A 26,442-nucleotide genomic window follows, 5' to 3' on the forward strand; every position below is an offset into this window, starting at 1 on the left:
GGTAGTTACGCTTCAATCGAAGAACGCTTCGTGTTACCTGGGAATAGGGGTGATTTTTCTCAGAAGGATATAGTCAATGGGAGTAGACGAAGCTATGGGAGGATGATGGTGTATGGGTGGTGTAGGTATGAGACTGCAGAAGTCCCGGGGTATAGTAGGTGGAACAACGCAGAGACGGAGGCGGTCCTACCCTACTTGGGGGCGTTAAAGAAGTAGGTGGGGTTGGCCACCCCCGCGCATCAACCCTTGCACCCCGCGTCTCCGAAACCCCTGTGAATCGCCCGGTTCCCTTCGATCCCATATTCGCCAATCAACTAACCCACCCTGCTTCTCCTATCCTCTCTCCTTTTTCCGTTTTCTAGTGCTCCTCCAAGGTTGCCGGTACTCCGTGCAGCCATCTGCTTCTGGTCCCTTTGGCTGACCAAAGATTTCGTCAAAATTCAAAGGCGGCTGCTCACTGACAGCCGTGTTAAAACAGATCACGGTCTGACGATCGCTCGAAAGGCTAGAGGTCCGTGTGGAGTGAAGACGACGATGGAACATCGATTGGAGAAGTGTTGGAAATTCTGATACGGTGTTTCCTGTTCCAAGTTGAATGGTCGCGTGGTCCACCGGTGTACCGATCGATTCGTCGTGTTATTTCCAAGTGCCTGGTGCGTGGTATCGCCGGTTCATCTTCTTGCTCGAGCTGGGCATTACCTGGCAACGATTCCAAGTCTTTGTCACGCCTTTCTCGTTGCTCGAACGAAGGTTCAGATCGGCCAAAGGGTGTTGCTTGTCAATCGCGGTGTATATTTCGCATCATCCCCGCCACGGCTGGCGTGCTCGCCCATCTTCTCACCTCTTTCGCTGCTTCGGACGTAGACCCGTCTGAGTGTGCACACACGTGCGTTCCACGCATACACATAGTAAGGGCAGCGGGCGTGTATGCAGCCGCATAGGATGAAGATACATACGGTACAGTGTACCAACACAGTTGTGCCACTATAACCCCCGTTTTCGCGCTTGCTTGGCACGGCACAGCATCCCTCTTCGGCTACTTCCGGCCAGACCAAGCTCCGCCCACTTTTATATTAATCACGTCTTGGTTCGCTCCTGGCTTCTGTTCTCCATCTTTCTTCCCCGGTGAGCGATTTCCTACTGTGGACGCTTGGGAACCACACCTTTGCTCGTTGGTTTATTCATGCTCCAGGTTTGCGACGCGAATCCCCATATATATAATTTTTTTTTCTTCTACTTGGATGTCGCTGCGATGAAGGATACGATCCTACGATGCTTTCTTTACACGTTCCTGATCATGACATGGTACATGGTGATCCGCAAATGCAGGCGAAGCAATAAATAACCGCATACGTTTCTCTATCGGATCAGACTCTTATTATAGTAACGAATCAATATCGCGTCTGATAATCTTTCCAAAAGAAGTATAGATCTGGATAGATCCTTCGACGTCTCGCTAAGCGTAAATTCTCTGGTAGTTTATAACGCGTCGCTTTTTTCCCCAGTACCAGCGAAGGGGAGTCGTAGTGCGATATTTCACGAATCGTCGTGTCCTCGACGGCTCGAGAGGAGCCGAAAAAAAAAGAGAGTAAAAAGAGTGATTCTCGCCGCCATGTAGTTGACTGCGACATTCGTGCGTTCCGAGCACGGTGCGCCAGAGTAATGAATAATAACCAGTTATTATTGCCAGGTCGAGCAATAAACACGCAGCTCACAAACACACCACTCCCTCGCCGCAATAAGGGTTGTCACGCATAGGTACGACATTTGTTTCCAGTGCGCGTCGAGTGTGCACGTTACGAGCACCACCTTTCTACAGATATTTGTTCCATTGTTACACGTTGTGTATCGTGACTGCTTCTCCGCCACTTTCGCGATCTACCGATCCTCGTGCCGCCTATCATCCGTCACAGCCACTTCAACGCCACTCCGCATTGTCCTCGTCGATTCTTCAATTCATCGCGACCGCTCGTTTTTATTATTTTCCTTTTCCGTTCCACGCGTCACGCGGCCGTACGCCGTGCAAACCGCCAGGGCCTAGCGTCTTCAACGCGTCATCGTGGATTTACAATTTCCTTTCTGAAAATCCGTTCCATCGCATTGACCATCCCTTTCGTCGATAAACGAGCAGAGTTGACAGATTCGGGACAATTTATTTCAATAACGATACGGTTAAATTTGCGCTAGCAATAGGGCTGTGGAGAAAATACACGCCTGTCTGAACATTGATATGTTTACCAGCAATCATTTAACGAACAGCTACCGACAGTGTCGATCACGTTAAAAACGAACGTTTCGACGAAAGTACGATAGTTGGATGGAATTAGCATCGGTGGAGTCACAGAGGTGATCGATCCGGCGATAGTATGTTAAGACGGTGTGTATAAATTGTTTTGTAAATGATGGAGTCGCGACATGGTCGCGAAACGTTGTATATCGATGCAACCGATATCGACGCGAGGCATTCGAATTCCTAGAGGTTGGTTCATTTTGTCGCGATAATACGCATTCCATGTCATTCCGATAGCGCGTGTACGGTAATGCATCATCGCCCCCGCGACGGGTATTTGTCAATAGAAACAGGCATCGACGCCGCAACTGCGGCAAGTATACGTCAATATACATAACGACCGCCTGTTGACTTGTTACGTTGTCGAGTACCGCCGATGATTCGATGATTTGCCGATCCATGACTGCTCCGTGTCAAATATGCCCCCACGGCTGTTCCCGTAGGCGCGTTAACACGGGAACGCCGGCGGCCGTTCATTTGCGATCGGCGCACTAACGCGCGTCGTTACATTAAATTATCATCCAGCGATTGTGATGTACCGACGGTTTGCACGGCGACTCGTTATAACAAGATCATGGCGTCGCCTCGACGACAATTTCCCAGATATCCCGGTGCATCATGAATAATATCGCGATAAGGCTATCAAATCGAATATGTTTGGATCCGTTCCGACGTTAACTAGGTAATTTGGGTAATCGAAGGGTGACGTTGACGTTACCTAATGCGAAAACCATCTTTTTAGACTGCGAACATCAACGGCGACATTTATATATTTGCTCGCGCTTCGTTTTTGTAAATAGTATTTTTAGAAGATGTTTGGTCTGCTATAATAGTCGAAATGCCAAGCAGTATTCGTGTACGGAGTTCTTGTCGGAAGACGATTTTGAAAATTGTTACAAATATAATGTCTACTATTTGCTCTCTGTCAACCTCGCTTCCCCTTCTCTTCCTCTCTCTTTTCTTTTTTGACTTTTTGCTAACGTCGCGCAGAGAATCGTATAGTTTCTTTTCGAAAAAAGAGAGAAGAGAGCTTTCTCCGTCGACGTCATTGTGCAGAAGGACGAAAGTACCAGAATCGCAGCGTACAAAGAGCGTTTCACGTTCCCTATGGGACACCGAGGAGCGATTCGCGGGGATGGGCTCAAAAAAAGCCGATCATTATCCACTCGTTCTGCATTGGTCGCGTTACCCGATGCAACCTCGTTTGCAACGACTTTCCTCTCTCCTCTACTATAATAGAGATTCTGTACGATGCTGGACATTGGGAGCGACCGCCGTATTAAAACCCATTCGTGTTTGAGCTCGTGATCCCATCGCGTATCAATTATTACGCAGATTTGTACACAAAGGGGGACGGCCGGTGTGCCGCCCAATATAAACCGCAATAATCGTCTGCATCTACTGTCTTGCAATTCGAATCATGCTCTCTCGACATCGCGACGTTTCATCGTCGGTGGCCGAATAACTACGCTCGAAAAAATATTCGATCGCGTAAGAAAATTCCATATGAAAATGCAATTTCTTCTGTGTGGTCGTTCGACGATGAAAAGGTCGCTAAGATTATACGGCGTTTTAATATAAGATAAGACAAATCACAGGTTAAAGAAAATCACTCGGTAAAAGAAAATCTCGTCGCGTGAGTCAGCGTACCGACGGCATGGAAACGAAAAGCGTTTCCATCGACTTGAATTCGCTTCATGCGACTGCATCGTAATAAAATTAAAATACAGGGCGTGGTAGCTGTTCGCGATAACTTTCGAGCCGCTGGAAGATCGAAGTGTGAAAAGCGGAATAGGGAATGGACGAATATTAAATAGGATGGTGTAACACGACACCGGGGTCTATGCAAAAATCTACCTCAACACACCTTACACTCATCTAGCGTAAAATCGTGCAAGCGTTGGCAGTTATTCGAGAATAACGGAAGTTTCTTCAGGGTCGAATATCACGGTGTCAATAGGAGAAAACTTGGTCACCTCGTCGCGACAGTGAAAAGAGTCGATCATGACCAGACCATACCGCGTTGGTTACGATGTATCTCGGCGCAACAACGCCGATGACATAATAGAGCGACATCGCAATCCGTAGTGAACTGCGAGCGACGGCATATCAAAATGTAGATCGGTCTTGTTTGAATTCGCGGTTCTATCATGAATCAATTACCGCGCAGATTTGTACACAACGAGGATCGCGACGAAAGCTCGCGCGTGAAGGATGAGGAACATAAAGAGGGATTCGCAAACAGGCGAAACGGTTGTGGGTCGTGGGTGCGTAGATACGTGCCTGTACGCTGGTATTCACCTGTGTTGTTGATGCATATGTAAACGTCAACCAGAGGCTCTACTCGAGCGTAGGACTGTAACGTTTTTACACGGATGCTTCTTTATCGTCGTTCATCGATTGTTCCTTTTTTTTTTTTTTCTTTTTCTTCTTTACTTCAATATTTCTCTGCGCGATAATCATTCCATCCAACTTCGTCTATTCGACGAAACGACGTAAGTTCGTCGTCGTCGTCGTCGTCGTCGTCGCCGCCGTCGCCATCGTGTTTAAAGAACGAATATTCCAGGCTGGTTAAGTTACCTTTATTCCTCGTGAAGTGGACGAGTTCTTCTAAAAACATTCATCCTATCGATGATGCCAAAAGGAAGCCTTAACTATGTATTCTGTATCGGTTACCACGAACCGGTTCTTAGAGAGCGATTTCCTCTGGATGTGTCGCGAGTACGTCTTTGTCATAAAAATTTAGAACATTTTGAGGAACAAGTTCCACGTAACCCGTTCAAGCGGAACGTGGGAAACTATCGAAATATTTTTTTCATTAATTTCGAGATACGTCGTGGTCGACTGTAACGTAGAAACACTTTGAATATCTATTCGTAACGTATAGGCTGTCAGGACAGTGAATGGTTACGCAACACATCCAGCCGAGTACCCAAATCTAATTTGAACGAGTCAAAGCTAACGAAGAGTTGTTTTCGCGTGGAAGTGTATTTATAACGGCAGACTCATTTTGAACCCGGTCGTGTTAACTCTTTCTTTCTCGAATCAGCTCTCCCTTTGATGATCCGACCAGCCGTTTTAGAACGTAACTATTCGCACTATACGCGAAACGATTCAGACGACGGATTCCCAGAATCTTCGAAGCTCGTGTGATCTTCCGCGACAGAGGAAAACAATCAACACGCTAGATACTTTACCCCTTTACGTTGCATTGACAAACAGTGTATTTATGAAGTGTAGAACCATGTCACCGAGCCAGACGGATGGCGATATTATCTCCAAGTATGCTGATAAGCGTACATTCAGTACAGGAATAAATAACTACTAGCGCTCTGGAAAAATTATTGCAACCTAAACTGCCTTATCTATCTCGATTTCGATTGGTCGCCGTGGATAATCAGAGTATACCACTGTTTACGAGTTCGTCGAAACGGGCAAAGAGCTTCCTCCATCCTGCCTCGATTTGTATTTTCTGACAAACCGTCTTATCGTTCTCTCACTTTCTAGACTAAATTCGATAGCTCCCTCGTTCGGATAACAGTGGTGTACTTTTACCAAGTGTAATCGTTTTCGTCCTTTGGAACTTTCTACTCGTGCGGATCGTTCCGAGCGTTTACTTAGAGAAGAGACAGGTTGTAAAATTCCTTTTTCGACGTGGTGGAGGTGGCAGTATCGCATCGTTGCATTCAATCGAAGAAACATAATTCTCCTCGCGATACCCACGCAGTTCACTTTAAATTCCTCTCAGCCAGTGTGGTCTTATCAGTTCGGCGACACCGTCTGTCTGCCGTTGAAAGAGATTGAAGAAGTCTTCGGAAGACAGTGGACGATACGCGTTCCAGTTTCCCTTCTTTTTGAGTTAAATTGTCGCAACGCTCGCCGTTTTTCTTTCAAAAAGTTTGCATCGCTCGTCGCGAGTGTTTCATCTCGTCCAACGATAGTTGAGTTAAATTTTAACATCGACGCTGCATGCGTGTAACAATAGAAACGTGCGTGGAGAAAAGTGATCGAATAGAGAGCGACTTGAGAGAACAGTTGCGCGAAGAAAACATTCGTTTGGTCGAAAGATTCAGAGACATTTTCGCAAAACTGGATCTTTCTGGGTTTCTTATGTTCCACGTTCTGGTATTCACAAGCTCGATCGTGCAAGAGTTACAAATGTGCTTCTTCATTGGATGGCGCGAGGGCGGCATAAAAATTCCTAATTTGTGAGCCAAAGGAGCTGAGAAGGTTAGTTCTTTTCAATTCTAATTCTCTAACCACCGTCTTATCACGAAATATCGACGAATATATTCACTATGTATACATATATACACTAACGTGTATTGAATGATGATTCCTCGTTAGAATAATCAAGAAGCAGAATCCATCGGCAGAAAAATAATTCCGCGTCGGCGAGATTCATGAAAAGAGACTCTCCTTACTCTACCTTTTGCATCAGTTTCTTATCTGAAACCACTATTGTTTGCACGATATTGTTGTACCGAAGATAAGTGTTCCATGCGCTCATTATACAACCGCGCGTTTATTTACCAACGTCGTCTCTACAGATTTCACAATCGTCGCGAAATATTTAGCAATCGTATGCAATTTCGCACTTGTGTCTCTCTCCAGCTACATTAAAGTCAAAAACAATCTCTTGCAACCTTATGAATAAACAGGATTTTTACTCTTTATCACGTTCATTATGTATGACGTGGATTCCAGTAAGCACGTATTTTTATGTTTACGACCGATACTTACGTGAAAAATCACGAAGTTATGGAAAAAAGATGTCGAAAACTGAGATATAAAGTTTTCAAATCTACAGTCAAGTATTGTATGAAATCTATTCGTTAGCGCGCAGCAGAGTAGGAACTAAATAAAAACCGGATTTTTAATGAGCAGTGTTAACTATACGATATTACGGCAGAGATCTAAATCGTTCATTAATCTATATGTATGTATTCCGAACGATTATCGAAGCATTGGAGGGAAACAGCGATGAAAGCGACAAAGTCGAAGATGGAAGAGCGTCGAAGGACAGCTCGTTTCCATCCATCCCGTTTGTGTGAAGTGGAGGGACACGATCGCGTCAGGAGATGCACGCGATAGAAAGAGACTGTAGGAAGATGACATAATCCCACTCGCGCAATTTGCGAAACAGATTTACGCGTGGGACGGACTCCAGCGCGCGGGCATTTATGATAATGTGTAGCGCGGTTTACTGGTCGCGACTCTCGACGCTGGTTGTGCCGAGCCGCGTCTCGTCGCATGTATACGACGCGTGCACGTATAAATTCGCGTTGACTATTCGCTCGCGCGCGTTCGATACATTCTATCGCGGGTGTGTGTGTATGATGTTGGTATAGTACGTGTGTATAGATGATAGGAGCGTCGGGACGACACGGACTGCGGTATGAGACATGTGTGGAGATACGTACGTGGTTGTTCGCTCGCGAATCCTATTTAACGTTGTCCCTGATGCCCTGGCTGACGCACACGGCTACGTAGTCATATGAGCACACGCACGTGCACGCTGCACGATGCACGATGCTCCGTGTATCCCCGCTGGCGGGGAAAGAGGGTGACCGGGATAATCGTGCAAGACGATTGGTAGCTTCCTGTCGGTCACGTGACCGGCCTGCATCGCGGAACGACAGTGCATGGGGCTGCAGAGGATGACATTCGTTGCACTCACCCAGTGCCGTTAAGTAGCTGGATAGGATGCAGCCGCGGATTAATGGTTACGGATACATCTTGGATGCAATGATTTGTTGGCTTTTATCGCGACGAATCGCCAGAAACGGCACGGGACGAGTGTTAGGCTTCTTCATCGTGGCTACCCGACGGGATTAATGATATCTGCTTGTTGGAAGTACCGTGTTATTTACGCTATAAATTCGTCCGGGCCACTCGAACCGCGTATTAAATTATTGCGGATACATTTTAAGAGAGTAATTTAGAACGACGACGTTCTCTTCCGTGCCAATTTTCAGACGAACGCACGACGATGGTCCGGTTACCATCCTCCGCGATCCATCGTCATCCGGCTGGTCGATTTATCAGTATTTTTACCGACTTTCCGTGAAACTGAATCGCGTTAATTTCGTTGTATTTTCGCCACCGCGATCGATTACAGATTCTGAAGCGGAGCTGCGACCGCGTTATAGACATCAATTTCCCGACCCCTGTCACGTATCGTTCACGAACGTTTCGTGTGATGCTCGTCAACGTCGATTGCTCCCAGCTTCGTACACGGAAACTCGATTCAACCAGGTGCATTCATATCTTGTCCTCTTAGCTGCTAGAACATTAACCAATCCACAGATTTCAGTCGTTCTAAAAGTTTCACGCATAAACATAATCACATTTCGATTCGTTTCGAACGTCGAAATAAAATCTTGAATATGGATGAATTTATACTATATACGATCTGCATATTCTTTTTTATTTAATTTCGAATTACGTTTATTGATAAAACGTTTATTGTTCTTCGGAAACGATAACGATTTCGTGTCTCGGCATCGTTCGATCTTCAGCTGCTTAAAATAATTCGACCAGCATCATCGAGATATCGTATCGTAACGGTATCACGCGGCAAAAAAAAAAGTAGAGATTAGCTGCGCCGTTGATGCCCCGCAATATCGTGCCATCTATTTTGTAATAGAAACAACGGAAGAGCCTAATTCCGCGAGGTTGCTCTCGTCCTCCTCGCCATTAGATGTGTAGATACATGTCGGCGCGCATGATGCCATTCCTATCTACCTATACTTACTTACCTAGCTACCTACCTACCTAATTATACCGAGTGGTCCACTCGAAGCGATAAGCGATTTACATACCGAACGACGCGATGGATTTACCGCTCGCCTGTGTACCACGTATACGCGACTCTCTGTTGAACCAAAAGACTTTGCTCCATTTTGCTCCTATTCTGGGAAGTCTGACAAAGAATTCGAGCTCGTTCCGATACTACTATACACCGCCGCTGTTTCTATTCGATTTTCTCGGAGCGTCGAGGTCGGTGCGTTGCTATGGAAAATAATTAACGAAGTGAATGGTATATTCTTGAACGACGGTATTGTGCATTTGACATAATTTAAGAGTTCTATTTTTTCCCCTAATAGCGATTTGATGAAAAATATAATAACCGGAAGATCGATGGGTTATAAATAATAGAAATATAGGTTATAGCATTATTTATATTTGGCTTAATTGCAACCTTGAAATCGGTCTAACGTCATAAATATCGCGAATCTGTTATGAAATGGCAACGTGAATATGCAAAGACAATTTCTCGACCAGTATAAATCTTTAAGCGGTACACGACAACTTCGCTTAATAATTGATAAGTAAATAATTCATTCGAGGTGGTGAACACGACCGTGCCAAACGATGAGACAGATTTACTGTTCGTCCCTCTACCAGACGCATTTGCTCTTTGCTCCATTCCTAGCGACTTTGGTATATTTCGCCTCGCGGTCACGGAAGTTTCAAGTATAGTTAGCCAAGTGTACTAAGCATCGGTATGTATGTAGCTGGCTCTCATCGGTTCATTTATTTTACGCGATCGGGCCACTTAATATCGCGACCGAGTCACGGCAAAATACTAATTTTACCACCACTCCGCGGTGGAAGAAGTGCAGGTATACGTGCGGTATAAATTTTGGGAAAATCTAAATTTTTCATCGTCGCGATTCGGTTCGGAAATATTCCGTGGAAATAACTCATAAGCAACAGGATTTAATAGCGTACATACGAGCCGAGAAACTTGTTTAACGCACAACACGTTTCGTTTTCAAAGATTCGATGTGCAATTTCGTTTCGATACTCGTCGCTGGCTGGAGATCTCGCTGGCCGATTTAATCTCGCGAGATTAGAATATCGGCTAGTGAACCAATGACAACAAGATTCTATTTCAAACGATGGTTATTCTTAGATTCGCGTAAATTTAATTGCGACAGCGGTAGCGACGTATATCTCCAAACATGTATCGTGCTTGAAATATGACTTGGAAGTATAGTGCAACGGCAATTATTTAATTCGGTTAATTATTGCTCTTAGAGCAAGACGTTTCCAAAGATATATCGCTGAAATATCGTTGTCTATAATTGCGCAAACCCGAAACTCGGACGTTAGTAACGTTATTTAGAAAAGTGCGAAATAATATTGTTTAATTGGTTGCGTATTTCACGGAAAGCGAGGAAGAAACGGAAGTATACGTTGAAAAAAAGTCATGAAGTTTTATCATTCTTCCGTATGGGTTTCTGTTTCTTTTTCTCTTCCTCTATCTTTATAGAAGAAAAAGGGGGAAAAAGAAGAAAAGAAATGGTAGAGTTAGTAAAGTTAATATTTTTAAAGGAATAATGAATTCAGTAACCCCAGACTGGGAGCACCGCACGTCCCAGCTTTAAATCTTTTCTGTAAATAGATTATGGCGCAAGATAATGAAAAATTTGCCAGCACCGCGCGCCTAAGTTCAACGCTCGTTCCTTTGAACTTTCTTTTTCGGGTCCGCCTGCTTTCTTTTTCAAGATTTCACGCCCTGCAGATTTATGTCTCTCATAGTCACCTCTATTTTCCTGTCATTATTCATACAATAATCGCCGTATCGTTAACCTATCGCGTAACTCATCGTATTCTATAAATTCTTCGAAGTATTCGAAACACTTAATATATGTACATACGTACATATATCTGATTACTAACAGTCGAACACACCTTGTACAGTACATTTTCCTTTCTCGCATACTCGAAGAGAATCTCCTCGCAGAAATGAAACGTTGAACAACACGAAATGCAATATTATCGTGCGACTTGTTCTCTGTATACAAGTCGAGATAAGATAACGCATACTCACGGAGAATCACATGATTAGAGTAATCGAGGCATACTTGTCTTCAATCGCCGGTTAGTTAGCAAAGAGAAAATTGAAATATGAATCATCGAGTACATAATCGTGCTCTAAATAACTCAACCAACCGTCTTGCGTGTATACGGGAGGAACGAAACAACTCTGCGGCTCGTGCTCGTTTCTTTCTAGTTCTCTCTCCGCGTTCCACGTCTTTTCCTTTCATCCACTATCTGCTGCATGCTCGTTATATTACATTTTTCTTGCTCACGCTCCACGCCCATGATTCTGTTTCGTATGGTGAAACGGCGAGTAGCTGCAAAACAGAGATACAATACTCGCGCGATCGTCCCTGCATCGCCGTTACGCGTGTCTCATTAAACCATGCCGTACGAGGAAACTAATTAGTTGAGATAAGCTAGGCTTTAATTCGCGGGGAAACACTGTAAATACCTCGATGCATCTGGACGCAGAACTATGAATAAATTTAGGCGTGTACGGTGTTAGGAGAGAGCGGTGCGTTACACAGGCAATACGCGGCTGGTGGTTCGTTCTCGTTGATAAATTCATGTTTGCCCGTGTTTGAATGTACCATTGATGAGAGGTAGAAATGGTCAACGTTGGCCAAGAAGTTGCTGCTGGCTCGAGTCTCTCGCGGACATCAGTATTAATAGTTATGAATCTAGAATAGAACGGACCACAGAGCTGTTATGTAGATACGCGAGCTGTAAGAGCTTGGTCATCGGCGTGCACGTTTTATGGTCGGCCGATACAAGCCGATCGAAAGAGTTTATTCTCGCCGCAGGTCGACGACAGAATAGTAGCCATCGACGAATATCGCGCAACGAGACGCAAGAAAGAGGAAAACGAGTGGGATTGCTCGGCAATGGGGAGACCGACGAAGAAAATCTTCCCGGAAGTTCGCGTATGAGTCGCCCCAAAGTTTACGCGGGACGTGTTGGGAATACCATTAGGGTTAATGATCTTAACGAGGCTGAATGCAAGGAACAGAGACGTTACGATGCATCGGGAGTAAACTGATTCCGTTGAGGCTTGCATTTATGCTCCCTTAGTGCAATTAGTAGGATGCAAAAGTTCATGTACCGAACCGAGGGATCGCGTTTCTGCATAGAAAGGACGCTTGTACAGTTTATCGCGCGATAAAGTTGAACGTGACACGTATCCTCCCAGGTTCTTTCGATGAGTGTATAAACCGTGATAATCTGATCGAAGCAGCATTCGTGTAGAGGTTGTTGGGTGCGACTGTTCTTGCGAAATTAATCGATTTCCAGCTAGCTTAAGGGATGAACATTCCTTGGCCGATCGTGCCTGTTTTTTAGTGTTAGTCGATCCGTCTGTGTTCAACTGGCTATTTATAGATCAGTCTCCTTAGCGGCTACGAGTCGGCGAGAACATTGGGCAGCCTTCTTCCTCCGACCACCTTAGGCCGCCGCTTTGGTTCTCCAACTTCTCTCCGTCTTTTCTTCTTTGCGTCATTGAAATGCGTGCTCCGGTAATGGAAACGTTCTCCTATCTCTCTAAATGGCTGCTACCACGATAGCGTAGCGCAATTTAATCGAGAGAGCCCAGTCAGTTGCACGGTTAGGATAAAAAAGCGTCCAGAGCAACGATAATACCTATACGTTATCATTTTTCTTTTCTCTCGAGAATGGTGTCCGGCTGGAGAACCACTGACTTTTCGAGCGACGCGCGCAAATACGATTATCACAATGGTAGAGGCTTGTCTGGCTGACGGAGTCATTAGTACAGTCATTATATTACACGTAACGAATTACACAAGAAGGTATCTCGTATCTATACGATGCAGAGGTATCCGATTATTCGAATGTCGCGAGCGTGACGGTTCGATCTGAATCGAATGTACATGGTTCGAAAAGGGCGCGTACAGCGATAGGAAGAGAGAGAGAGAGAGAGAGAGAGAGAATAGAGAGTAGTATGTCGTTAGTATTGTTGTTCGTTGATCGAGCCGTTCACGGAGCATACAGGTTCGAACCTTTGACGCGGTATGTCACATCGTTATAAAAAAGTAATAATAAAGAGCACCAAGTATAACGACGGCTAGGATTTTGTACAGGATCGTCGAACCGCGAATATGTGAAGTGGTTCCGGGATACGGGTGACTTAGGGGTTTCGAGTCAGCCCAGGGTGCTAGGCAGCAAGGGGGGGGGGAGAGGTGAAGAGAGAGAAAGAGAGAGAGAGAAAGAGAGAGAGATAGAGTGGAATGACGACATGGGTATTGGTGGAGTACGCGCGCGCTTACTAGGCGACCGATTGTAATTATTTTTCCCCGATGACTTTGCCCTCAATGATTGTGCCTCTGCACACGGTGAATTGATACTGAGAATCCCCTCATCAGTCGCTTCTCTATACGGTTAAAACGATGCGGCAAAGTTAAACGCTACCGGACCGTGTCAGGGAAAGAGTGTTCTTCGCGTGTCGTGCACAAGCAATGATTGGTCTGCCTGGACAGGAACAGGGCTAGAAATCATTGGCATCGGGTGCATTCATTCGAGCACCGGCGGTAGTCGGGGGAAAAAAGAATTTAGGCACGACAAGTAGATGGGTAGGAAGGAACGTATAGACACAGCTATGTATAGGTACGTACCAGAGAGCCAGTGTCGCCAGAGAGGATACTCGAGCGTGATTATTTTTTACTCCTTATGAAATACCATTTCCGCGCGACCGCCGCAAGATGGTAACGGAGCTTACATCCTCGCGCCACAAGCTCGTTACATACTTGCTTCTTTTCAGATAATAGCGGTGCAATTGGATTCCCATTTTCTTTGGTCGCTTCTTTGCGTGATCGCGCGAAAATATCCTCCGTCGCCTGGGCGAAAGATTATAACGATCGTATTATTCGTTCGTATCGATAATGCACGATGGAGTCACTTGCGCTTTCCATTATCTCGCCCGTTACGAGCGCTCGAGATATCTTGTCCATTGGGATATTGTCGAACGATAATTAAAGCGAAAGTTGAATACGATAACGCTAGGAGATTCGTAGTATAAGCTGTTTCAGCGACTAGTTTCATTCCTGTTTTTCGCAATTTTTCTGTAAATTATACGACGATTCTTATCAGATGCTTAAATTACGTGGAGATTCGCTAAAACGTCGACCAGTAGCCTATCACTTACGATGACGTTATGTAAGCAGAATCCTAAGAGGCAGAGAACGTTCTTGTCTAGCCATATTCAGCTTATCTCGGTTGTTCCGTTATTTACCTGATTACGGGCCAATTAACTCGCAATCGAGAAAGAGGTTGAGGGAAATCGATGATCGAACCTGCCTCCTGTATTCGCGTATAGAATTCTATAGAGACACGATACAGTGTAGTGATACCAAAGCGCGACTAGCATTCATTCGCCAACTATTTCGTTGGATAATCTGTTTGGAGCGCGGGACGAGAGTGAACGGTCTCGCGATCGGGATTTTAAACGGAGAGTTGTTTGACCCGTTCGAATCGGCACGAGGAATTTCTCCTTACCTTGTATTTTATCTTAACGCCGGTGAAAGTATAGAAACATTGTTATCCACGTATTTGGTATATAAACATCGAATTTCCTCGTTTTATCAATCGGAAAATAGCTTCGCCTGAAGAAAGTTGTCGGTGAAAGTTAAAATATTGGGAAACCATCTAAATCGAGTTTTTATTGACCTGTTTTATAGTTAAACATTTTTATATCGATCGTTTAAAGTATCACGATTCCGCTGATCTCGGATAGTCGATGAATTATTTAACGTCTGATCGTTTGCTTGATCGTTCCGTAATTGCAATCTGTCAAGATTCTTTGTAGCTTGCCAACGTTCGTTGAAAAAGTAATGAGAGTAATCAATTCCTCGGTTTCCCGATTAGTATATAAAACACACACACGCACGAGTATGTCGTGACGGAAAATAAGACGGTTACGTGGTCTACGGGACACAGCGTGGCTGGCGTCACAGGTGTTAAATATTAAGTCGAGTCACAGAGAATGGACGTTTCAGAAGTCGTGCCAGACATTGCCACGCTTTCATTTAGTTTATGATATTTAAATGAAGCTACGTCTGTCTCTGTGCCATAATGCGATATAACAACCGGTAGCACCGTGACATTACACACGAATGAATTATTCGATCATACATCACAACCTTTTCGTGAATTATTCAGCCGTATCTCTCCAAGATGTATCGTGTATCGGGACAATTGCTTGTACACGAATTTAATCGTCTCAAAGAAAGCCTGGGGATTAATAACGAAAGTGTAGATTTCACGATACTTTGATAGCAACAGAGGAGAGAAAATAACTTCTTCTTTTTTATACATCCGACCATAAATGAGGCTCCTGCGTGGTACGCTCGAGGGTTGGAATATGATTAGTATGTCGTTATAGAAGCATCGGCTTGGATACTTAAATTAAGTTTATTGGGCAATTTTCACGGCGTTACGTCCTCCTTGGCGCGACCCTCGTAAAAGATAAAGTCAGCCCGTTGTATCGAGACCGCTCGAGGTGACTTTGCGATTCTAACATTTTCTCCCCAGACTGTTTCCTATTAAAAACTCTGAAAGTTAATGAACGCGATTACGATGTTCGAGAAGTGGCAGATGTATATACGTTCCGGAAAAAATTGCCAGGGTTTGCGCCACAGGAAGACAATAAACAATGGGAGTAAACGTTTCATTCTCGTTTTACAGAGTTTTACGAGAGCTCGAAGTTCCAAGTTCTTTCCCTTCTCGCCAACGTTCGTTGTGGTATCCCTCTGATATTTGCTAAACAATTAAAATCCTCCCTCTAGAGAATAGTTTCTTCTTCGTTTGCGTAAGATTAAGAAGTATCCAAGAATTCCGCCATGAGAACAATATCGTTTTGGCTGTTGATTCAATGGACCACGTCGTATGAAATGTATTCCCTTGGTTTTCACAAGATGAAATCGAGGCTGGTCCGGCTCGATTATTTCCAATGAGCGATCGCACTTTCGTAATTAGTCGGTGGAAGAGCGGTTTGCCACTTCTTAATCCCGCATCGATTGGCGAAAGTTACCCCTAACTACTGGTTGGTGGAATTTTTCTTCCTCTCCGCGCTCTGGTCTGCCCAGAAATCCGGAAAATCGTGAAAAATGCTTTAAATTCGTGGCGATTTGATTGATCGTGTTAATAAGAAAGTTTCCTTCCTTTCTTCGGCGTCCTTCATTCATTGGCATCGTGGGGGGGGGAGGTGGAGGGGATGAGAAAATGCGAAAAAAGCTCCTTATCGATCGGTCGATACACCATTGATTCAACGTGATTGATGACAGACTTGGTTTTCGTTTAGCTGTAAATGCGTACGATTTATTTAACATCTTCATTGTGTTATAAAAAATTCACAGGTATACGAAAGTACTTAGAGATGCACAAATATGTAATTATGTAGAGTATTCGTTACAATATTTTGTAGATGAAACGAGTCTCTATTTGGGTTCCATTTCTTTAATTATATTTACAAAAGAGTGAGCTGTATAAAGATCTGCAGCCTAGTTATTTGTACGGTACAGATTTGAATGTGGAGGATGTGAAATAAAAATTATAAAATTAGGAAAAAATGTTTCATTAATGATTCATATTATATACATATATGCAGAGTATTGCAATATAGAGACAAATGCGTATTGTATAAAAATGATTTGTTTGCACGTAGAACTATAAGAAATGAAAATCCGAAACGAAAATGTTTTCCCCGGAAACAGGAGTAAAATTGCGGTTCGGTTGTAAAGCGGCGCGTTATAAAGCAGTCGGAAATTACCAATTAATAATATATTAAACAAGCAATTTGTGTTTTAGTTGAGTAAAAGAAGTCTCGGAAGTTCGGTCCCGTGCATTAATTATTGCCGCGATAAGTCGCTGGTTTCTCTCCCTTCTTTCTTAGTTTGTCCTTCCCTTTCTTCCAGATTTACGATAAAAAGCATCGAGTAATCCTTCTCGAGGAAATTTCTTACGCCTGATCGAGCCTCGATAAATATCGAATGGAACGACGGAAGAACGAGATATTTATAGCTATTTTTTCCATCGGCCCAGCTTCCCTGATGGTTTTGAGAAAAGACCAAAAGAGGACAATAAGAATTATTAATTCCTTTTGTGCGCGATTGAATTCAGAGGAAACCGTTCGAATCATCTTACAATCTGCTGTCTGCTTAATAGTTGCACCTAATTGGCAGCGTTGCCCTGCCTGCTAAATTGCAGACAATGCATACTTTGTAATGTTATGCTACTATTATACCGATATTCTCTTCCGCCTCGTTCATTTTCTTGTATTGCTCTTTAAGGCTGCGGGGATCTGTTATTATCAAGAAATTCGTTTCCAGCTCTTCCTTTATTCTTCGTTACAATATTTCGTTGTTTTCTACAACCGGAGAGAACCATTGTTAGAAAGCTCGATAAAGAATACCGAGAAGAGGGTGTCGAGAATTTTGAGATTTCGGTTTCCCCTAAGTGACGGTCAAGCAACACTCGATTCTCGACGCAGCTTTTAGTAACTGTATCAATTCTCGGTCGTTTCACTAAATCGCGCCCCTCGATCGCCTTCGACCGAAGTCGTTGGAAAATTTAGGGTTGGTAGCACGAGTAGGTGGGGACGGTTAAGAGTGGACCCTTTTACCGGGGGCAAACACAAAATGCATTATTTATTGCCCGTAGCGACTGGCAATTCATCGAATTCCCGCTAAAAGTGAAAGAGTTGAGGTCGAGGGTTGTCGGTGGCGCAACGCAAGGTGCGTTCGCCGGGAACGAACGTCAGGGGTGGAGTTAAGTGGCACCTTTCCCCCTCTCCTTTTGCGCATTCTCACGTATGTACACGCGTTTTTTCGCTCCCTGACAGAACGGCCCTCGATCACTTTCTCGTCAATTTTTCGCCCATTTAATGGCTCATAGCACGTACGTATTCATACTCGGAGTCAAACATCTAGATCTTAGACTATCACGATCAGCCTTTCGTTTTATTCGTTGAATATCCTCGAGAACCTGGCAGTTTCATTCAAACTTTCTCTTTGTATCCGGGGAACAAATGGTTCGTAAGTTTTCGAGGCACTAATTGCGGGAGGTAAGGAAGCAGGACGAGGCTCGATGGAGCTGTAAAGTGTGCCGTAAGGGAACGCTCGAAGGGAATCGGAATAAACATTCGATCCTGCCTAGATCTTTCCTTTCTGGTATCTTCGATGTCTCTCCTTCTGCTTGTCCCTCTGCCTCCCCCGTTCCCCCGTGATTTATGTTAATGTTTTTGTCTGGAACTCTAAATACAAGGAAAGGCGATTCGATTCCTGCCGCGTCAAGTTCGCAGCCCCTTCCGTTTTCTTATGCTGATGCCGATTAACTTAACTGCTTTAAGACGGCAATAAAGGTCGTCGACGCGATTTAACCGGTTTCCTTTTACTATAGAATCGATGCCGTAACGCCCTCGAACGTGAAACCAAAGCTTCAGCCTGCATATTGACGATAATGGGAAAAGTTGTTGGGCTCTTCGATATCTGACTTCTGGTGGGAGTGTCGATCAATCAGTCTACCCGCGATCCCACCGTGATCTTACTTTACACTCTCTTTTTATTTGTCAATTTCAAATATAATTTTTTAAAATTCTTATTCAAATAATTCTAAGCTTGAGGGAAGAAACACGTAGAAAAATATGAGAAAACGATCGAACGAGGTTCTTAATAATGGCAACGCCTTCTTCAAGCTTCCCAGTGTTCTATACTTTTCAAGCACCCCCTATTTTCACCCTTACTCTCTTCAACCGCTGCTAATTCTCGACGAAACAAATTGGAAATAATCGATCCTGGCCAAGGCATTAATAATGCTCGATCGACCGTACGATCCTTTAAGTTGGCAAAGTCTGTTTATTGTTTTCCAGGATTGCGATAGGCCCGTTACCAACGAGAAACCACTTGGTATTGGGCAAGTTCGCATTAAACTGACCGAGACCCAATCCCCTGCACCCTGCAGGTACACAGTTTCTGTGGCGCCGGGCTGGTTTCGGAATCTGAGAGAGTTTTCGAGGTCCGGATTACCTTATCTACGGACTCTCACTCGCTCGCTCGCGCCAATTCCTAAACGAAATCCCGCCAGTCCATATACCGGGCCGTTTACGCGACGATTTACCCCTTAAACCATCCTCCGGTGGTTGTGCCTAAGTCCGGTGGGTAGTAATGCGATATACGAACTATCTTATCCGCGTGTCTACCCTTCGTTGTCACGGTCTACGTCATAGTCTCTTCATCAAAATAAAATGACCCGTCACGTATTATAATCCAGTGTGTTTTACAAGAACTCAGCGGTTGATCCTAATGATCAAGCGAGAATAATGTATATTCGGGTAAATAGCGTGGGACTGTCTTTGACAAAAATAATCGCCTGACACGTGACTACCGTACTATTAAAATTGAATTTGGTGTTCGATAAAAAGATGGTATAAACGAGGTTTTTATAAAAACGAGTATCTGTGAGTATTTCCAAGCGATTCCCTTATGCATTTCTAAACTTTTATGTATACTCGTAGTAGCGTTTTGAAGTGTACAAGATTTCTTTATCAGAGTTCAAACATACCCACGGTTTTCTCAAGTCAAAGGTATTGACACTTGTACTATCTTTGTACTGAATCTTTCAAATATTATTTATATTTAATTATTTTATTTTGTCATTATATCATTATATATTTATAATTATTTTATCACACGAAAAAATCAAACGTAGGAATTGATAAGGCAACTGCAACCGTTTCCCAGTTAATAAATGCTCGTTTATACACCGCCGTATCTCAATCGAGCGTTTTTTCGCGCACGTGTAGCCCACCCGGTTGTGAAGCACCGATTTATGATTCATGAAAATAAGAAACACATATTTCGGCGAAAAACATTGGCGGGCTGCGATTGATTTAAGCCTGATCGTAAAATTCTCGTCAACGTGGGCGATCGAGCAAGCACAACAGAGCAACATTGCCTTTTGTTTAAAAAGTTACCTCTTGTCTCTTCTAGTCTTTATTTTATACTTTTCAAAAGGATAAAGAAGAACGATCGCGATGTATTTTTTTCTTTTCCTTTTTTTTGGTCCAGTTCGAAGTGACGGAAAAAGGGATTCCCCTGCACCTGATGCAATTAACTCGCTATTAACGAAGCAGACGTTGAACAGAGGCCCGCCGTTACGAAAGTATAGCTTGCTGTACGTGATTAAAACGGGAATTCGTTATGGGCACACCGAGCACGTCGATAAGATTAATTGATAAATGGCTAAATCGATCGGCTCCGTTGTAGTTTCACTTCGGCTTGGGCTTATCGGGGGAAAGATAAATATCTCGCGGTGCCGTGGTAATGATAATCGAGTTAATTCGAATATGCGTTAGACCCCCGAGATGATCTGTGGCAAATTATCATTACAACGACCATATCTCTTGGTTTAGACTATTCGTGCGATTTTTATATCGTATTTAATAATCTCTTGAAAATTATCCGACGTTACCAATTCGAGTAACGATTAAGAAAGGAACTTGGTCAGTCTGAATCTTTTAATCACCGTCGATTTAAAGTCTTTGTCTCATTCAAAAAGAATCTTTTCGGCAAATACCAGGATAATTATCTTCGAATATCTTGAAGTATTATCTATTTATATCGTTTGAAAGCTGTAAAGACATTAAATGATTATGTGCGAAGCTAGTTCTACTTTATCAGAAAGTACGATACATTGTATATAGGGTTTTTTATTGTACGAAATCTCTGTATGAACTTGTAAGGCATTTATCATCGTAGATTCGTAATCGTAGTTGATGATTCTCAGAGACGTGTCGCAATCGTTCCACGAAGTGCAACACAAATAAATAAACTGAATGTATGTATAAGACCATTTCTTACCGCTTGTGATGCATCATGTTAATCGAGACAGGAGAGAAAAAAGAGGACAGAAAACAAAAAAGATGATTGAAGTAGAACAGAGAGAAGGGAAACTCGAGTCTGCGTAGTATCATTGCGGGACATGTGTTTGAATAGCCGTGTTACTCCGATGTTTTCGCTCGAAGAATTGCACTCCACGAGGATTAATCAATCGAATCCACTGATTCCACGAAAATACAAACTTTCGTTTCTATATTTAAGACATTCTTTCAAAACGGTCTATCGGTCGTAACTCGCGATAAGTCGTGTTGCAAACGAATGCAACGTGTCGGCGAGTTACATTCGGATGGAAATTCATATTGGTAAGCGCGTAATAGTCGGCCATAAACATAAACGAGTGGCTGTTATCGGCTGATCGTAAAACGGGTCTAAGAAATTGAGCACTCGACATGAAAACGTCGAAACTCATTGACGAGATTGATACTGCGAGTCCGCGTTGACCTGTCAGGTTTTCTGACACGAGGGAATAGAAACAGCGAAGCGGCAGTAGACAGTCACGAAGTATACTGTCACACGCTTGGTAACCGTAGAAAACGTTATCCATGCACGAAAGATCGAAGTCGATGGTACGTACAGCTACACGTGGGCGGTGGTTAAGGTTCGATTTCCAACGTCATCTTTTCTTCGGATTCTTTTCGATTGGTTCTACTTCTGTCGCGTTAAACGCGACGATCGCGATGACTCAACGATAATAAACCGTTAAACACGTTGTCATCTGTTTGTCTATAATTCTCTATCGCAGTCCTTGTACACGTCGAATAAACAATATATTCCGTCTCATTTATGATATATAACCATGTTGCAAGAACTTTACGATGATCTAATCGCGAAACAACTTAACGACGTTTCAAAGTCCCGGTAATATTTCAAGAATCGAGAAAAAGATCGGAGAATGTTCAGAGAGATTAAAGCCAGGAGAACGAACCGAAAGAAAATCTAATTAAACGCGTGCTTCGGTGAAATCGCCTGAACGCCGATTTAATAAGCACGTGCCGTGTAATTTCAATTAGCCCGTGATATCCGTGAAAACGAAGTCGCGACGATCGTCCCCGGCGTGTTCTTGCCTCGGTGGCTATTAATATCACGAGCCTCCTTGTATTAGGTATAGAAACGATAAATAACGGATAAAACCGCATCATTAAGACGATAATGGCGCGCGCTGCTTCTTCGATACGTGAGTCGTCTGCGTGTAATTTTTGTACTCGCTAATCGCATACATGTATTCACGCGACTGTCTGATAACAACAGACACAAACTACTTCTATTATCTACAGGATGTTTCTTTGACTGGGTACTGCTACCTACTTTAAAGGGTGTATTCGATAATAATTTCCGTTTCATGTGCTCCATTGAACCGCTTGCGATCATCTAAGAGAACTATCTACAGATCTACAGCTAAGAAATTTATAGTTGATCAAGGGTCCCCTACAGGCTTGAATTTTGATGGTCAGTATCTGTTTAGAACACTCGGCGTGATGTTAAGAAGATACAAAAGCGATTGGAATTTATGTATAACGTCAAATCGATCGGTCTATGGACATAGGTAGTTAGAGCAATTTGTAGAATCTTACGTATTAAAATAGCATGTCTGACGTCCTTTGTCAAAAGGGAGCCTCGAAGAACGCCGTGACTTTTTTGGTAAATTCGTCGCTCCTTCGTCATTACGACATTCCATTTAAACCTGATGAAAATATCGTTAAGAGTGGCGAGTTTTATTTTCCTATTAAAAATATTTGTTTATCATATAAATTCCATTGTACTGTAGTTCCTACGTTTCATTCGATATTCCATGGAACAATGGAACAAGTATAAACTATCCGAGCTAACACGCAACATTCTTTTCTTAACAAGGCGAAGCAATAGTTTAATTTCGCAATGAAACTGCCTTGACTCAAAATCTAGCGCTCGACCCATTCAATTTTTCAAGAATCCAAAATACAACCACTCTTCTCGAGTTTCAAGATCTCGCAACCTGTAGCTCGGCTTGTCGAGAGGAAGCGTGGCGACATCGAAAATGACAGGGAAGCTCGTGAGAGGTTCGGTAGCCCGTCGACGCGTCACGAACGATCACGAAGCCGAATCGAAAGAGCGACTCGTAGCGGTCGTTCGTACTCGGTTATAGCCGGTCAGTGTAAACTCGGCTTTATTCGGCGTAGCCGTGCTCGACTCGCTCGCTCGTCGGCTCTCGACTCTGCCTAGCACAGAAAAGGATAAACGACGCGATAGGTGACGCACGGGTTAGAGCGGAACGGCGGGAGAACAGTGGCGGGAAGACGGCGGCAGCGGCGACGGGTGGTGGGTGGTGGTTCGGCGGCGGCTGCTAGGTGGTGGCGGGAACAGAGGGGGGATACAAAACGCGTAAACAGAGAGTCAACATGTAAACAGGCCACTCGCGAGACAAACAACGTGGGGGCCGCGGGCTGTTCACCGAACGAGGCAGCCAGGCTCTCGCCTGTTCGTACGTTCGTTCGCTCGTGCGTTCTCTTTGGTTGGCATTCGTGTGTGCTTCGTTTCCGTCCGTCGGTCCGTCTGTTCTACTCCGATCCCGCGTGTTAGCTCTCCGGCGTGTGTCGGATTTATCGAATCTCGTGGCTGCGTCCGTCGACGTGGGTACCGGCGTGTTCCAGCCAAGTCAAGTGAAGCATCGATCGCGGTTGCATCGCATTTCAGTTGTACGGATAACGCGCGGCCGATAACGGCTGAAAACGCGACGATCGATCGAGAAACTAATTTGTTTCCATTCTCCGGCCGTGTGATTCAAGGTTGGAATGATGTTTTTGGAGAACCGTCTGCCCTGCTGGTCTGTCGTTCAGTGCACGTGATTTTCCCTCCACCTGGATTTGACGTGCGACGTGTGATCGCGATGCGATCGTGATACTGATTTGCAAGAATGTGACTCGTGCCACCGATAAAAACCAAGCTGTTTATTGCTAATACTGTTAAATATCATTAAATGTGTGACGGTATAAAGTGAAACGTTTGTTGCGCCAGATACTAATAATATTCATTAAGGATCGATTAATTGTGGAAACGAAGTTTTGCGGAGACTACAAAGGTTTGGTACGCTTTGTTTACTCGTGTCGCACTCATCCTTGTTCGTAGTTCAGTGGACTGTTAGTGTGGTGTTGATAGTTTTTGTTCTTCGTCCCGAGGATCAAACGAGGTTTCGCTCCCGCGTTTGCCTCGATAAGCGGAATGTTAGGTAGTTTCCTCACGATGATGCAAGGTTCTGCCGCGTACCGTGTTACCGGAAAATCGATTAATGTTCGTTCGTGCACGTGAAAATCGAGGCATCGTCGAAACTCGATATAGCAGGGTAGGGAAAGAGAGAGAAAGAGAGAGACAACATTCCTCCGTGGATCGTCAACAGGTGTACACCTTAATGATACACCGATGAGACGATGGAGATTGCTGTTAACATCCGTGTACACTGAAGAGGAGGTGCTCTGGGGTCTCGCGTGAATCATTAGTTTCTTGCAGCGGTTCGCTACCACGTGAGTAAGCAATCGTTATCGTGCGTTTTATTGAGATTTATGCGACGCGTTGCCGTGTGTAAATGTCTAATTGTTGCACGAGAACGACCATACGCGCCACTCGCTAGCTTTAGGAAAATAACTGTTTACCGTTGACTAGGTTTAAAGAAATGCTATGCGGAAATAGCACGACTATCGTAATGGTTTTTTAATGGATGTGAACATCAACCGCATATAGGTTACATACACACGCATTTCGCCTGTAAGATTGCCTTGGTTCTCCTTATTTAATGTCGATTCGACGTTATTCAACGAGTCCTTGTTCCTATTCGTTCGCGTTTCGTCTCGTCGACACGTTAAATCTGGAGTGCCGCTACACGTGGAACGCGTGCGCGACCACGTGTACACACTGCACACGATATCGAATGATAATATCGATCGATCTCCGAGACGTTGACAACCTAATTCCAAGTTGTTGCGATATGAACAAGTTAATTCCGTTTTCACGAGTTTTTAGACGTTCGTCCGTGTCCTAAACAATTCGATTTAATAGCGTTTCTCTAATTGTTGGGTTTCTATGTTGCCACGGAATAATTAGAGGATCGCGTCTCCGACCGAATCGAAGCAAAGTTCAAGGATGAATCGTGACGTTACGATATTGTGTACAATACCTAAGTTTATCGTGTGTTTCACTTGTTTAGCATACCTTGAATAACTTGCACAGCGATGAAGTCACTCGCGTGACCGACCTGCCAATTATTTCGCGCAAAAAGTTACTCGTTACGAGTTAAAATATCGATTTTGTCTCGCCCATTTAATTCATCATCGCCGGCCGTTTTTGTCCGAGGACGTTCCATGAAAATATACTTAATTGGTTCGTTCGTCGGTTCGGTCTCGTTGATCGAATCCGAGCGATTTAATGGCTCCTGTCAAAGAATAATTCGACGAAATTCAAGTCGTCGATGTCATTGAAGGTTGATCTTCTAACAACTATGTATACTTCCTTTCACTACGCGAATACGTCACGGTGTAGTCATATTTCGCTTCAAACCGAAGTTCATTATAATGGTATCGGAAAAGAAAGCGCAATCATCGTTGTATGATTCAAAACGGTCGCTATCGCGTCTAGGTGATCTTGTAATTACACCGAACAATGTGTGTCTTCATTACAAATGTTATTTCTAGCAAAAGAATGCCCATGAAACGGCAGAGATAATCGCCTCTGCTAACCGGAAGTTAAATTTCTCGAAGCGAGTTTCCATTAAGCGTGTCGGGTTGTAATGGTTTTACAGCCACAGATAAGAAGTAAATCTTGGTTCGGTAAGTTCTACCATGGTTTCTTGACACGTATGTTCGTGGAATAACGTTGCCGAGTTTCGAGAAGGTGGAAAACATCGAGGTAACGATCGCTACTAAATCGTCGTTTATTTATCGATACTTTGAATCGGCAATCTTTTTCCCTCGGCACTCGATAAAGCTTTCCTTTACGATTCTGTTCATTCATGTTCTCCTCTCGTATTCGAGGCAGGTTACACTTTTCCACTCGGATATGGACGTGGCGTCTACCGCCAGTCAGTCGAGTCTTTAGACCTCCGTGTGGAATAAGAAACATTAAAAAGTGTTTGAGGGCAAAAGCGAGTAAACAGTTGGTTATTTATAGCCGCGCTGTGCGCTGACTTGCAAGGTGGACCGAATAACGGGGAAAACCGTGAGGTTTCATCGTACGTACGGCACGGTCGTTATTTTCTCGGATGAAAAAAGAAGCCTTTCTATGTTTCTTCCTTTCGCGATTAACGATGCGCATCACATTGAAGAATAAAAAAGTTATTTAATATTGAAATGATTAATACCATTCACAGATAATTTCTTTTTCTGTCGTTTGTACCGTGTGTATCGTTACACGTTTCTTAGAAGATTAATTCCTCTTTTCTTTTTTTCGCTG

The 26,442-nt window shown here is 43.9% G+C and overlaps 1 protein-coding gene across 17 annotated transcripts in view; it reads left to right on the top strand.

Moving 5' to 3' along the window:
• The window catches only part of FoxP (forkhead box transcription factor P), a 245,191-nt gene that overhangs the window by 32,678 nt on the left and 186,071 nt on the right, over nucleotides 1–26,442 (top strand). For 2 of the 17 annotated variants that reach the window (XM_069125042.1, XM_069125048.1), the window contains exon 1: nucleotides 23,353–24,521. The exons of 13 other annotated variants lie outside the window; for them this stretch is intronic. The gene's annotated coding sequence lies outside the window, so the exon portion shown is untranslated. Of the gene's footprint in view, nucleotides 1–6,066; nucleotides 6,521–23,352; nucleotides 24,526–26,442 lie in introns of those variants that run through there. 2 more of the 17 variants (XM_069125049.1, XM_069125043.1) reach the window with 2 other exon arrangements.

The sequence above is a fragment of the Bombus flavifrons genome, chromosome 12 (assembly GCF_040668555.2).
Source record: "Bombus flavifrons isolate JBK064 chromosome 12, iyBomFlav1_principal, whole genome shotgun sequence".
NCBI lineage: Eukaryota > Metazoa > Arthropoda > Insecta > Hymenoptera > Apidae > Bombus > Bombus flavifrons.